At 36.8% G+C, this 15,098-nt stretch overlaps 1 non-coding gene across 1 annotated transcript; it reads left to right on the top strand.

The window, feature by feature from the left end:
• The first annotated feature begins 14,552 nt into the window (after positions 1–14,552).
• trnak-cuu (transfer RNA lysine (anticodon CUU)) lies at positions 14,553–14,625 on the top strand. Its single transcript has one exon. It is a non-coding gene; the product is annotated as a tRNA-Lys (tRNA).
• Positions 14,626–15,098: the final 473 nt, after the last annotated feature.

The raw sequence follows: 15,098 nt of genomic DNA, 5'->3' as shown, positions 1-15,098 counted from the left end.
TATTAATAATAAACTGCTAACCATATTAAATGGAAATATTTCAGAATCTTCTTAAGCCAATATAACATTTAATGCTAACTAACTGCTATTATAATCCAGAAATATAACGTTCTGTTAAAATTATACAGTCAAAAGTTCAAAAGAGAAAGCGCTCTGAAATATTAGCACTCTGTGATATGTTTATGTTTCTGTCAACAATTTGCTTTCTCGCGTCACTAGTTTTAAATATGCAACTTTGCTGGCTAACCAACGCATAAACGCGACCAGCTTTATATAAACTAATGTAAATAGATGGAAACAATCGTGACATTAAACATTTGTGTCGGACCTGCGTATGTTTTTGTCACATCGGTCTAATGCTTGAGATGCTTCTAATGTTCGCGTCCTCTCAGCCTTGACCTACTGTTGTTCTAATCAACAACTTTATAATGATATGTAAACATATAATGTAATGTATACATGCCGTTTCGCTGGCGCATCTGAAGTTTCCAGCTCATTGCAGTACGTAGTCTCCTGCGTCATAACAAAAAACCCGAGGCGTGAGTGATTCGGCCTCTAGACGGCGCTCTCACACTGTATAATGACACCAGAGCCTTCTCAGCCGCTCCAGCAATGACATAAAACCCGGAAAAACTGTCTATCACCTCCAAATCTGAGGTGCTTACGTTATATAGTTTATTAAAGTACACTTGTAAAAGCTTGAAAAGTCCTTGAAAAGCCTTAAGACTTGAAAAGTCAAGTAAAAAGTCATTTAATTGTGCATTGTGCCAGTTAAAATGCTTTCCAAAAAACAAAAAAACACTGAGAAGGGGCATTTATTATTTTGTAAACAACAAACACAGGGTCACAACTAATACTTTGTTACTTTATGCGACTACTGCGTGGGCTCGAACCACCAACCTTTCGGTTAACAGCCCGTCCTTGGATCAGGATCGGCTGTCAATGTGAGATTGGACGAGAGCCAATCGCTGAGCTCGCTCTCCAATGGGAGATTGGACGAGAGCCAATCGCTGAGCTCGCTCTCCACTGAGAGATTGGACGAGAGCCAATCGCTGAGCTCGCTCTCCACTGAGAGATTGGACGAGAGCCAATCGCTGAGCTCGCTCTCCACTGAGAGATTGGACGAGAGCCAATCGCTGAGCTCGCTCTCCACTGAGAGATTGGACGAGAGCCAATCGCTGAGCTCGCTCTCCAATGGGAGATTGGATGACTGGTGAAGGAATCATTTCTAATCAGCGTGCAATAAAATCTAATCGAGCAATGTAAGTAATTTTTTTTTTTCGTTTACTTTGTACTTAATTGGTTGTTGTGCTGGGCAATATGATCTCGATGACTGTCCTTAGAGATGTAGCTTTATTGTTTATTTCGCTGTATGTATCATTACTACTAGGCCTAACCTAACTACTTAAAGCTACCTTACTGTGAACATGTAAGTTGTGAATGAATACAAATAAAGAGCGGAATATGCTTGATGTCAAATAAAGTTAAGCACATTAAGCACAGTATGCAGGGAATAAGAACACAGCTGAAGCACAGACAGCTTGTGATTGCAAATTCAGTTCTCTGTGGTAACATTAGTTTATTGCGCTTGAATGGTCAAATACACACACAGTTACGCCAAAATGCCCAACTGTGTTTACATGTATTTATGACTTTAAAAAAAAACAGTTGGGTGAAACCCAGATGTGTATCAGTATATTGGGTCTGTGCATTCAGTGCAAATTTACTCGCTGCTAACTGTCATTAATATTAATTAAACAACAAAACAGAGGAAAAAACACTCACTGCCGAATCAGTTTTGTATGTTTAAAAAGAAACAGTTCATATCTGAGACTGTGAAGACTATGCAGTGTTTTTACACTTTATGCGATTTCTGAAGTATTTGCCTTCTTAAAACGTATTTAAAACTGAAAAACGTATTTAATCTTTGTTCTACTGTATTTGTCCTATTGTTCGTAATTTACTTCTTTGTTCTCATTTGAATAAAAATAAAATAACAAAAATAACTATATTGAGATAAATATTATTGTGAAATAATTTAGAAAAACATTGTGAAATTTCTCAAACCATGAAATTAGATTTTGATCATAACACCCACCCTTTGAGTGACTTTTTTTTAAACAATCACTAATGCTAATCTAACATTACGTACATTTATTTATTTTAAAGTAGATTTTTGAATGAAGTCCATGTTTTTTCCATGTTATGTGTAGATGAGCACTATAAGCCAAAGAACCACAAGGCCGTGGGAGATGGCCAGGGCTTTGGCCTTCTGGAGGAGGTGATAGACCAGCCCCAAGGCAGCGGAAGTGGTATGACCTCTATCAGAAGGTAATGCAAAGTTACCTCTCATTATATACAACCCGAATTCCGGAAATGTTGGGACGTTTTTTTTAATAAAATGAAAACTAAAATAATTTCAAATGAGCCAATATTTTATTCACAATAGAACATACATAACATAACAAATGTTTAAACTGAGAAATGTAACAATTTTATGCACAAAATGATCTCATTTCATATTTGATTCCTGCTACGGGTATCAAAAAAGTTGGGACGGGGGCATGTTTACCATGGTGTATCATCTCTTCTTTTCAAAACAGTTTGAAGACGTCTGGGCATCGAGGTTATGAGCTTCTGGAGGTTTGGTGTTGGAATTTGGTCCCATTCTTGCCTGATATAGGTTTCCAGCTGCTGAAGAGTTCGTGGTCGTCTTTGATGTATTTTTCGTTTAATGATGCGCCAGATGTTTTCTATAGGTCTACTACGAAGCCATGCTGTAGTAATAGCTGCAGTATGTGGTTTTGCATTGTCCTGCTGAAATACACAAGGCCTTCCCTGTGCATATGTTGCTCTAAAACCTTTATATACCTTTCAGCATTCATAGTGCCTCCCAAAACATGCAAGCTGCCCATACCGTATGCACTTATGCACCCCCATACCATCAGAGATGCTGGCTTTTGAACTGTACGCTGATAACATGCTGGAAAGTCTCCCTCCTCTTTATCCCAGAGGACACGGCATCCGTGATTTCCAACAAGAATGTAAAATTTGGACTCGTCTGACCATAGAACACTCTTCCACTTTGAAACAGTCCATTTTAAATGAGCCTTGGCCCACAGGACACGACGGCGCTTCTGGACCATGTTCACATATGGCTTCCTTTTTGCATGATAGAGCTTTATTTGGCATCTGCAGATGGCACGGCGGATTGTGTTTACCAACAGTGGTTTCTGGAAGTATTCCTGGGCCTATTTAGTAATGTCAATAATAGAAACATGCCAATGAGTGATGCAGTGTCGTCTGAGGGCCCGAGGACCACGGGCATCCAACAAAGGTCTTCGGCCTTGTCCCGTACGTACAGAGATTTCTCCAGTTTCTCTGAATCTTTTGATGATGTTATGCACTGTAGATGATGAGATTTGCAAAGCCTTCGCAATTTGACATTGAGGAACGTTGATTTTAAAGTATTCCACAATCTTTTTACGAACTCTTTCACTCTTTTACTTCTGAGAGACTCTGCCTCTCTAAGACATCCCTTTTATAGCTAATCACGTTACAGACCTGATGTCAATTAACTTAATTAGTTGCTAGATGTTCTCCCAGCTGAATCTTTTTCAAAATGTCTTGCCCCCGTGCCTGTAGCAGGCATCAAATTTGAAATGAGCTCATTTAGTGGATAAAAGTGTAAAATTTATTATGTTCTCTGTTCTACTGTGAATAAAATATTGGCTCATGTGATTTGAAAGTCTTTTAGTTTTAATTTAATTCAAATTTTAAAAAATGTAGCAAAATTTCCGGAAATCAGGTTGTAGTGTGTAGTATGCAGGTCACCTGACCATGGTGCAGATAATATAATTAAACAATGATTCTTATCTTTTTAGATTGAGAAATGCCCCATGCAGGCCCATGAACAGACCACCCTCTTTGGAAGCTCCATGGCCTGCAATTGTTGATTCCACACCAATAAGGTAATCTATTTGAAAATGACATTTAATGTAGCATCACATGTCTGTTAAAATGCTGCTTCACTATATTTTATGCCCTTCAGTGATTTTTTTAACAGCCTGCCACTGCCACACAGTCTCCTGCTGCTTCTGCCCCACACTCATTCCTGAGGCCCCTTCTAAGTTTGTCTGTGGTGTATATTTTCTCTATAATTAATGTCTACTTGTTTGGTAGGTGCACAACAGATTTATACTCAGTGTAATATAAAATTTTGAAATGAAAATGCTGTATGTAACTTCCAATTTGCTTTTATGTATGCTTTAAATGTTGTATGTAACTTTTCCAACTTGCAATTAACTTTGTTTCTCTTTTTAGTTCACTAAGTCATGCTTTGGCGGGTCCAAGTCGACTTTGATAAAACTTTGGAGGACCTCCAGCCCCTCTCCTCCACAGTCTGCATCCTCTCCTTCTCTTCCCAGCCGCTCCTCCTTCCTCTGTGAGGACTCCATCCATGGCCTCTGTGAGGACACCCACCCCAGACACCAACACTTGACCGGTTCTTCACCCATCGGTTGATGGTGTGGATGCCCTACCACCTGTAAAAGGTGAGGGTACTGCTTGTGGCAAGAACCTGACAGGCTATGGTGTCCATGAGAGCTCGGAAGGTCTTGGACATCGACAGATATTATCTGATGGTGACAGAGACACTCAGGTGCACTGTGTGTTTGTTTAACTAGCTTGACCTGCCTTACCAGAAAATATTCTGGCTGATCCTGACCCACAAGTGAGTAAAACAGTGATTGTGAACCACTAGGGGTCGCTGTAATACGCTGTATAAGCATCAACTATGTTTATATAAACATCAACAATGTTTTTGTCTTAAAATAATGAGCAAAAATAATTCACCACACTGCATAGGATATATAATGCAATGACAAATTAATGTGCACAGTTTCACCTAATTACTTATTAATTTGTTTATTTAGATCATTTACAATTTGAATAAGAGAACAACACCAAAAAACCTGGGGTAATCATAAAAATGGTTTTATTCATTACATCATAAAACATTTTAATTTTTTTTTTTTTTGAAAATGAGCAGACTGGAATAAATAGCAACACAGTAGCGAACAATAAATTTACAAAAATGAATAATGCAAAGTTTGAACATTTTTAAAATGTAGGCTAAAACAAACTTTTTCAGTGCTTATTGTTCACTACTATGTTGCTATTTATTCTAGTCTGCCTGTTTCCTGGAAAAACAGACAAGCAGCTAGGCAGTTGCAGCCCCTGCATCACTACTGCATTGTCCTGCATTTTCACCCTCTTATTGTTCCACTGAAGCAGGGTGGTATGGCTCAGGTCCACCAGCTGCAGGATGGTCTGCTGCATAACAGTTGCATTGGCTAGAATGCACCGCCTAATCTTCTTGTAGTCCTCTAGGATAAGGTCCCATCTGGACACTGTGCCAGTCCCCTTCTTCTTGGGACTCTGGTGGATTACACAGAGCCTGACAAAAATGGTCTCAATCAGGCGACAATAATCTGGCTACTGGGCATGATATGTATGACAGGTTAAAGAGGGAAAGCAGAGAAAGCTGAATGTTCCTGACCTGCTGGTTGGTGACGGCCAGAGAGGGCTGGTTCCTAAGCTCCACAAGATACTCTGCAGGCTGTCCACTCTGTCCATGCCTGGCACACCAGTGTTGTCCACAGCCTGAAAAGAAAAATAGATAAGCAACAATATGGGGACAATCAAGACACAGATACATATAATAAGGTATTTACATACTGCAGACTCGTGAGGACATACTGAGGCACCTGAATGCAACAAGGAGCCAGGGAGGAGAAGAGAGGCTCAGAGGAGGGTAGAAAGCAGGAGGAGACAGAGAAGCTTGGGTCATCAGAGAGACTTGACACAGTAATGTCATGGTCTTCCCCGAAGCCCTCGTCTTATTCATCTTCGCCTTCATTTAAGTCCTCCAGCATGTGCTCTGTCTCCTCTGAGTCGGGGTCCACCGTCAGGGTCTGTTCAGTCAGACTCAGGAGGCAGTCAACACCAAGCAGAAAAAAACACATACATACACACATATAAATGACTAATTATATTCATAGATGCAACTGTAATCAGACTTTTATATTTGCAACTTAGTGTAATGGGAATAAAAGTGATGATTCACTCAACTCACATGATACTGGTTTTACAATATGATATTTTCACAATTTTTGTAACAATGAGATTTAAGACGGATTATAAAAAGTGTCCTTTTATTATTTCTCAGACAAAATGCTGCCGAGTTCTCTGAAATTTAAATATCTTTTATATAACTTTTTTTGTATCTTTTAAATAACTAAAATTGGAATTTTACAACAATTCACAATAATTAAATAAATGAATGATACAAATAAAATAAATATCTTCATATAGACAAACTAAGGCTTTGCCTCTGCTCTTTCGTAGCCTGGATTATTATTTTTATTTTTTTATTTACTTTTTTAAATTTTTTTATTTGACACAAAGACAGAATGGTCTGACTTAAGCTTTGTGAAATTGTAAGACATACAAGGTGTATTCAGCAGGTGGCCTGAAAGTTGGCACAAAAGCCCTGCCAAGCAATGCCAGGCTGTTAGTGTTGACACAGTGGGCCATGTCCCCAGAGTAGGTAAGAACAGATGCTGGCGTGCTGGTCACTACCGCAGTCCCCCGATCCTGATTCCACCAGTTCAATCAATCCAGGAGGTAGAGCTGGAAATTCAGTGCATTGGCACTGGTTCCTAGGAAAATAAAATTAAAATAAAAGGCTTATACCAATAAAATACAGATGCAGATGCAAAAAGATGCAGTTGCACTGAATATTATTTCCATTATCAACAGTTCCTTACAGACAAATTTAGTTCCATCCTATTTTAAACATGCAGTGGTTCATCCGCTGCTTAAGAAAGTAAATCTGGATCCAGCTGATTTTAACAATTATAGACCTATTTCGAAATTGCCATTCTTGTCAAAAGTATTGGAGAAAGCTGTTTTGAATCAGTTATCACCTTACCTAATTGAGAATAATATATTGGATCCCTTTCAGTCAGGTTTTAGATCTAAGCATAGTACTGAATCTGCTTTGTTAAGAGTGGTGAACGACTTGTTATTATTTGTGGATTCTGGAAATTGTGCAGTTTTGGTACTGTTGGATTTAAGTGCGGCTTTCGACACAGTAGATCACAATATTCTTTTAAACAGGTTAAAAACCGAGGTTGGTATTTGTGATTCAGCCTTAGCTTGGTTTGAATCCTATTTTACTGCAAGGAGTTTCTCTGTGGAGTTAGGTCAGTCTTATTCATCAACTGCTTCTGTTACTGGTGGGGTGCCACAGGGCACTATCTTGGGCCCTATTTTGTTTGCTTTATATATGCTCCCTCTTCGCTACATTTCTGAGTTTCACAAGGTCCCATATCACATTTATGCGGATGATACCCAGTTGTACATGTCAATCAAACCTGCTTCTAAGTCCTTATCAGCGTTGTTTGCTTGCGTACATGACATCAAAAGCTGGATGGGTGATAATTTTCTTCAGTTAAATGAGAACAAGACTGAAGCCGTTCTATTTGGCTCCCCTCATTTGGTTAACGCCCTGTCCTCTAGTTTAGGACCCTTGCAACCAAATATCCGTACTCACGTAAAGAACCTGGGTGTTGTTTTTGATTCAGAGTTGAAGTTCGACAAACAAATAAACTCTGTTGTGAGTGCTAGTTTTTTCCAGCTTAGGGGTTTACGTAAATTGAAATCTTTTCTATCTTTTGGTGATCTAGAGACAGTTATTCATGCCTTTGTTTCTACAAGGCTTGATTATTGTAATGCTTTATATGCTGGTGTCAACCAGTTTTCCCTTTCACTTTTGCAACTGATTCAAAATGCTGCAGCCCGTTTCTTAATGGGGAGGAAGAAGAGGGAGCATATCACCCCTATTTTAGTACATCTGCATTGGCTACCAGTTAAATTTAGAATTGAGTATAAGGTTTTAACTTTTGTATTTAAAGCTTTGCATGGTCTGGCTCCAGTTTACATCTCAGACCTTATTTGCCCATATTCACCTCGGAGATCTCTTAGATCTTCCTCTGATAATCTATTAACTGTTCCATTATCTCGCTTAAAATCTAAAGGTGACAGAGCCTTTTCTGTTTTTGCCCCTAAGCTGTGGAATTCATTACCTCAATCTGTTAGGTTATCTTCTTCCTTGTCTGGATTTAAATCATCATTGAAAATGCATCTTTTTTCTCAGGCCTATTCATAGTTGTTGGATTTGTTGGTCTTAGTGATGAAATTTCTTATTCTTGTTTTTTACTAGGTTTTATGTTGTTCTTTGAATTTTGATACTTTGTATTTGTTTCATCATTGTGCTTTGTTACTGTGAAACACCTTGGTCAGCATTTAATGTTGTTTAAAGATGCTATATAAATAAAAATGACCTTGAAAAAAGACATGCCTTTAAATCTGAATAATGCATAGAAATTATTTTTTAAAAATCACACGTGATACATCAACTTGGAATGAACCTGTTTAAGTGGCAATGGAAAGATTCCAGGGATGTGGACCCCCCGGCTCAGCGATACCTGGTCAGGATGACCCCCGCCTTCGTGGTGGTGCCTACCTCAGTGTAGAGAGGCACACCCGGCACGTCCTGGATGCACCTGACATGGCGTTTCTGTACATGCCAGATGTGCTCCATGCGCACCTCATCCAGAAGTGGAACACTCATAAGGTCCCTCCCATTCGTCCCCCCAAGCTCCTGGAGCAGTCTCTTAAAAGAGGCGTATGGTCACCTCCTCACTGCACATCAGTAAAGGCTCGGCTCCTTTTTACTGATGTTTCTGTCCACCAGGAGATCAGTAATTGCTGGTACACCCTCATGCATCAGCTGTTGCCTTTTTGCCTGCTGCAGCAGCCTGCTTTATTTGACATCAAGCATATTCCGCTCTTTATTTGTTTACTCTTACATTATGTGTCAATAACTTTAAGTAATGCTGATACATAAAGCATGTAGCTGACGCTGATAGGTCAGTTATGGGTTATGAATGACATTTTTGTGATTTCAAGGATTAATGTTTATATTGTTTGTATTTTCATGATTTCACGATTTAAGTGTGTATTTCTGTGTATGTGTCAATTTCATAATTTTGTTGGTATTGTATTTTATTTTCGTTGTACTCCCAGTTTGACTAAAATTAATGTCATGTGACCCTTCCTGATTAATTTAACCTGGAAGTATTGACTGAATGGCGAGATGTGAATTCAGAGACACATGTTAAAGCTCCTTACTATTCTACTGCTGGTTACCAGGCCAACACGGTAAAAGTGTTAATGTTTGTATTTCTTTATTTGCGTTGATGTCCTTCGAATTGTTGTGTGTAAAACTGTTTCTTTGTTTTTGTTTGTATGTAGTTTTCACAGTGTTCCATATCAGAAAAATAAAACATATGGACATCAGTATTTTGGAAGCGTGGACCATATTTTCTACCATGTTGCTTACATGATTTAATATGTATCATGTTTTAGCACATTACCAGCATGTTTCTAGCAAGTTTTAACACGTTTAGCCAGTTGTTAGCATGAATTCACATATTGCTAGCACATTTCTAACATGTTTTAGCATACCAATGGCATTTTTTTTTTTTTTTTTAATAAAATAAAAATCATCCTACATCGCTCTAGAAGTCCCAACCCTAGTGTTTACAAAGTGAACATGCAAAGACGGTCAAACGCCCTATACAAAATACAGTAAAACAGCGATGTAGGACGATTTTGAAGTTGGAGGAGTTCACACAGAGCTAGACAAGACGAGCGTTTGAGGTTAAAAAGTATATAAATTGTAAATTTTTACAAAAAGGGATCATTTAGAGCCCTTTGATGCTGCATTTAAACTGCATTTTCGAAGTTCAAACTCGGGGGCACCATAGAAGTCCATTATATGGAGAGAAATCCTGAAATGTTTTGCTCAAAAAACATAATTTCTTTACGACTGAAGAAAGAAAGACATGAACATCTTAGATGACAAGGGGGTGATCTGTAAATCACATTTACATTATCTGTAAATTTTTGTTCTGGAAGTGAACTACTCCTTTAAAGTGTTCTGGTATGAAGCTTAGACTGCCGCCGAACAAAAAACATAATTAAATCATTGTTTAACGGAAGACTGACTAAATATTTATGGCTGCATCAACTGGTGGTTGTATAATGTTCTACTTTATAAAGTGTTGCATTTGTAGTGCATATATTGATGTACCGCAGAGATCTGAATTGGGGCATCTTCAGTTGTGGAGGGAAAGGCTGGTGGATCATCAACGAATAGACTCACAGTCGGGTCAGTAGTGACATCTTCATTAAAGCCATCATCCTCCTCCCCTTCTTCATTTACATCCTCCATCACATATGGTCTCCTCAGCCTCTGGGTCCACCATTTGAGGTAGCTAGCAAATGAAATACCGGTACTAGTGTACAGAATACTTGTACAAACAAAAATAGCATGTAAATCAATATGCAATGCTAAACATTTTAAACATTGTTGACATAAACCACTGTTCAAACGTTAGGGGTTGGTAAGATATATTTTAAATGCTTTTGAAAGAACTCTCTTCTGCTCACCAAGGCTGCATTTATTTGATCAAAAATACAGTAAAAAACAGTAAAATTGTGAAATATTATTATAATTTAGGATAACTGTTTTCTAGTGGAATATATTTTAAAATGTAATTTTCTGTGATCAAAGCTGAATTTTCAGCATCATTACTCCAGTCTTCAGTGTCACATGAACCTTCAGAAATCTGAAATCTGATTTGCTGCTCAAGAAACATTTCTGATTATTATCAATGTTAAAAACAGGATTCTTTGATGAATAGAAAGTTCACAAGAACATAATTTATTTGAAATAGAATATTTGTAGCATGTCTTTAATGTCACTTTTGATCAATTTAATGCATCCTACATAAATGTGCATATATGGTGCACAAGTACAGATGCTGCCAATTGAGACAGCAAGGGCTTTACCGGTGAATTGTTCAGGCAGTGGGAAGGTGCACACAAACTTCCGGCCGAATAGCTGTAAGGCAGATGTTGTTGACGTAGTCCACTAACTCTCCTGCATATCTGAGCACAGATGAGGGTTTGGTGCCAAGTGACGTTGCTAACCGCTCCTGATTCCACTTGTGCAAGCCTTCCAGAAGATACAGCTGGAAGTTCAGGCTGTTAGCACTGTCACCTGTTAAGAACAAAGGATCTTCTTGAACTGTCAGAACTGACTAATTGTCAAACTGACTGTGCAACTCTAGGCATTTAAACAAGATTTATAAAGTGTCAACAAAGTAGAGTTAATTAATTCACAAATTTCAGAGTAGCAGTTTTATTATTTCACTTAAAAACATTATTTAGCATTTATTTAATAATAGATTTAATTGTGTTGTATTGTAATATTATTTTATATCATTTTTAGATTAATAATAATAATGATAATAAATGCATATACCTCATTAAAATTTGTGAATTCAATTTAATCAATAAAAGCACTGTCATTGAAGTAAGAAAAATGGATCAAAATATATTCTCTAAAAAGCAGTCAAATCAGTCATCTTATGCAACTTTGCTTCTCAATTTAGATTTACATTTTTTTCTGGTCTTAAATAATCTGCATCTCTAAGCATTTCAACAAGATTTTATTTATAAAGTGTCTTACCAAAGTATGCAGCATGCTAACCAATTTACTCATTACAGAAAATGATTTCTATTAATTCACTAGAAATGAGTTCTCTGACATGCATTTAAACTAATCCAACTCAAAATTATTTAAATTATTTTTTATATATATATATATTTCATGTAATTACATTTTAATATTTAAAGGTTTCTTTGCAATCTGAAATAAAAGACTGTGCATTGACAACATCAAAAACTTTTGCATCATTTTATTCTACATGCAAATTAAAAATACTGCAGGTGCACATAGAAATTCAACTTTAGAAAGTTGTATCTGTTAAATAAATTATAATTAGTAGACTTATAAAAGTCATGGAAATTATCACAAAATTGTAATAATTATGTTATGATAAAATTATATAGAAATAATATGGAATTTGTACAATTTTATGCATATTTGCTATATATTTTATTTGACATTCTGGTAAATAGTGTGTTATTGTTAACTAAAAATAAAACCATTATAAAACACTTTTTGTGTTTATTTACTGAAATAAAATATTTTTAAAAATTAGTTGCCAAAGCAACATTTCTCATTTTCATTTAGTTTAAGTTACTCTACTAAAATGTACTAGAACTAAAATAGACAAAAAAAAAAACCTATACTGACATGTTTTTAAAAAAAAAACAAAATAGAAAAAAAAAGAAATCGGAAATCAAAAAATGAAAAGGAAATCAAAATATTAATAAAAACTATAATAGTAACTAATTCCCATTTGCTACTTACTACTTTTGCTAGTCAGAATATGTTGTGTAGGGATATACAAAGCATACATATTCTGAGAGATATTTTGTCAACATTAAACTAGCACATATGCAGACTTGCGGGAAATTTTTTTAATTCTCTAAAAATGTACGAATACATTTGTGTCATTCCAAATCTGCATGACTTTCTTCTTTGGAACATAAAAAGACGATTTTCTGGAAAATATCTGTTTTTTTCTTTGTCTATACAATGTTTTTTGGACCATGAACTTTGTCGCAATATCTTATTTTGTGCTTTTGTGCTTGATTGTTTGGAACAAGGTGATTGAACGATTACAGGATTTTCATTTTGGCTTGAATTTGGACCAAAACTATTGCTGACTTTTTTACCCTGGAACAACACCTGCGCTGTTGAATGTAATGTTAAGATCAGTGTTGGGCACGTTACTTTAAAAAAGTAATTAGTTATAGTTACTAGTTACTTCTCACAAATAGTAACTGAGTTAGTAACTGAGTTACATCATTATAAAAGTAACTAATTACCAGGGAAAGTAACTATTGTATTACTTTTTAAAAAATGTTCAAATGTCAAATAACTTTGGATGCCCCCAATATTAAATATGTTAAATTAATGAAATGGACACTAAAAAGAATAAATTATTACTATAAAACATTGTACATTAATCTACACTATTTATCTACTGACACTTAGTATCAGTCAGTCAAGCATTATAATATAATATTATGATAATTTAATATTATATGATGATAGAACTTTAGTAATTAGAATAACCAAGTATGAATGCATATTTGTCATCAATATAAAACGCACTAAGGATTAATGAGCTGCTGGGTTCATGAATATTAATCACGTTGTCTGCGTTCGCTCAAATTGATTTGCTGAAATCAAAACAGGGATGATAATAGGTGAGCACCAGCCAATGAGATTGTCGCTTGCGCATTAGTTCCGCCCACTACTAGAGAACCCGGCAGTTCTTAAAAGCTGAAGAATTCCAAAGGAACTCCTTTATTTTGACAGGAAAATACAACAAAGAATATCGTTTACATGTAGCGCGTCAATTCTGCATGTTATGAAAGACTCTTGCTCTGTATCTTTCTTCGCGTGCGTGTATGTGAGAGAAAGCGACGGCGAGTCGTGCGCTTCACACTAGAGTTTATGGTACATCAAATACAGCTACACTGCGCATCCATTCAGATGAACTGAAAAATTAAATTCTAATAATACAATATAGTAACGCCACATTTTATTGTCAGTAATGGTAACGGCATTGTAACGGGGAAACAGTAATTCGTTTGATTACTCGTTACTGAAAAAAATAACGCCGTTAGTAACGCCGTTTATTTATAACGCCGTTATTCCCATCACTGGTTAAGATAGACCCATATTTTGAGGTGATGCTGGCCTTTATGTGCTCCAGCCAACTGATGATATCCTGGCCGTAAACAGACACAAGCCACTGGCTATTAGGGACGTCGATGGGCTCCGGTGGCTCTGGTGACAAAGTCGGCACATGTTAGTGCAACTCCTGTGTGTCCTGGTTTGATACTTTAACAAGCTTTTCATCGATTACAAGCTGAACAACTACAACTAGAAAAAAACTAAATCTGTATACAATCATGTTAGTCGGTCAACATGCATTGACCCATCACTAATTCGGACATATAGTAAAGATATTACTGAATGTGTGTATAATCTAACATGACTAAAATCAAAAATGTGCGAATGCACTGCAAGTAACCTGTTACCTGGGCTAAGTAAATTCGGGTCCCTCAAAAATGGACAACATGAACTCCAGCAGCGCGCAACTAGTGATTGAAAGAAAAGAAAAAGAGACGAATTCAGATTCTGAAGCTTTGCTGAAAAGCAGGCGTCTTGTGATTGAGTTGCAAAGAAAGGAAGTTAATGTTTTGTTTTACATACGCGATACACGAGGCTAACGTTACCCCAATAGTAATTTCATGCACTGATTTATATAACGTTAAAATGAGGAACTCACTGGGTCTTTTCTTTCTGAGTATGTAATGTTTGAGCGTAAATGTTAAATGGATAAATTACATGTAGATCTTCATGTAGATCTGAGAACATATACATCACTACAGTAATACTGAAAAGGGCTCAGATCGCGCCTTTTTTCTCCATAGCCCGGCTAGCTCAGTCGGTAGAGCATGAGACTCTTAATCTCAGGGTCGTGGGTTCGAGCCCCACGTTGGGCGATGCATTTTAATTTTAAAGACTCTTGTGTAAATTAAATAAAGGTCGAGACAAATGAAAGAAAGGATTAAGTCTAGATTTACTAACCCAGATTTTGTCATTAATCCACCATACAATAAACTCTGATAATGTAGACTACCATTTCAATAGTTATGGCATGATTTATATAGGCTGCTACATTTGTACATAATGTTCGACATTTCCACCACAACCAACAATACCCGGTAAAGTTTTTAGTGTACTTGGATACCAAGGAAACAACAGCGCCAACAAAGCACGTGCTTGATACCTGTGGTGTGTGAAGAAGAAGAATCAAGGTACAAAATGAATGTGTCTTTAGAGATATGATGGAAATTAAATTTGTTTGATCAGGAAGAAAAGACAGTGGTGCTGGTTCTGTTCTGTTCTTTTTCCGTCAGACTGTGCAACAAAAAAGAAAGTGTAGCTAGTCCTAGCTAACAGAAACCAGCGCATT

The sequence above is a fragment of the Onychostoma macrolepis genome, chromosome 07 (genome assembly GCF_012432095.1).
Source record: "Onychostoma macrolepis isolate SWU-2019 chromosome 07, ASM1243209v1, whole genome shotgun sequence".
NCBI lineage: Eukaryota > Metazoa > Chordata > Actinopteri > Cypriniformes > Cyprinidae > Onychostoma > Onychostoma macrolepis.
Note: the sequence above shows the minus strand (reverse complement) of the source record. Positions and strands in the feature narration are given on the sequence as shown.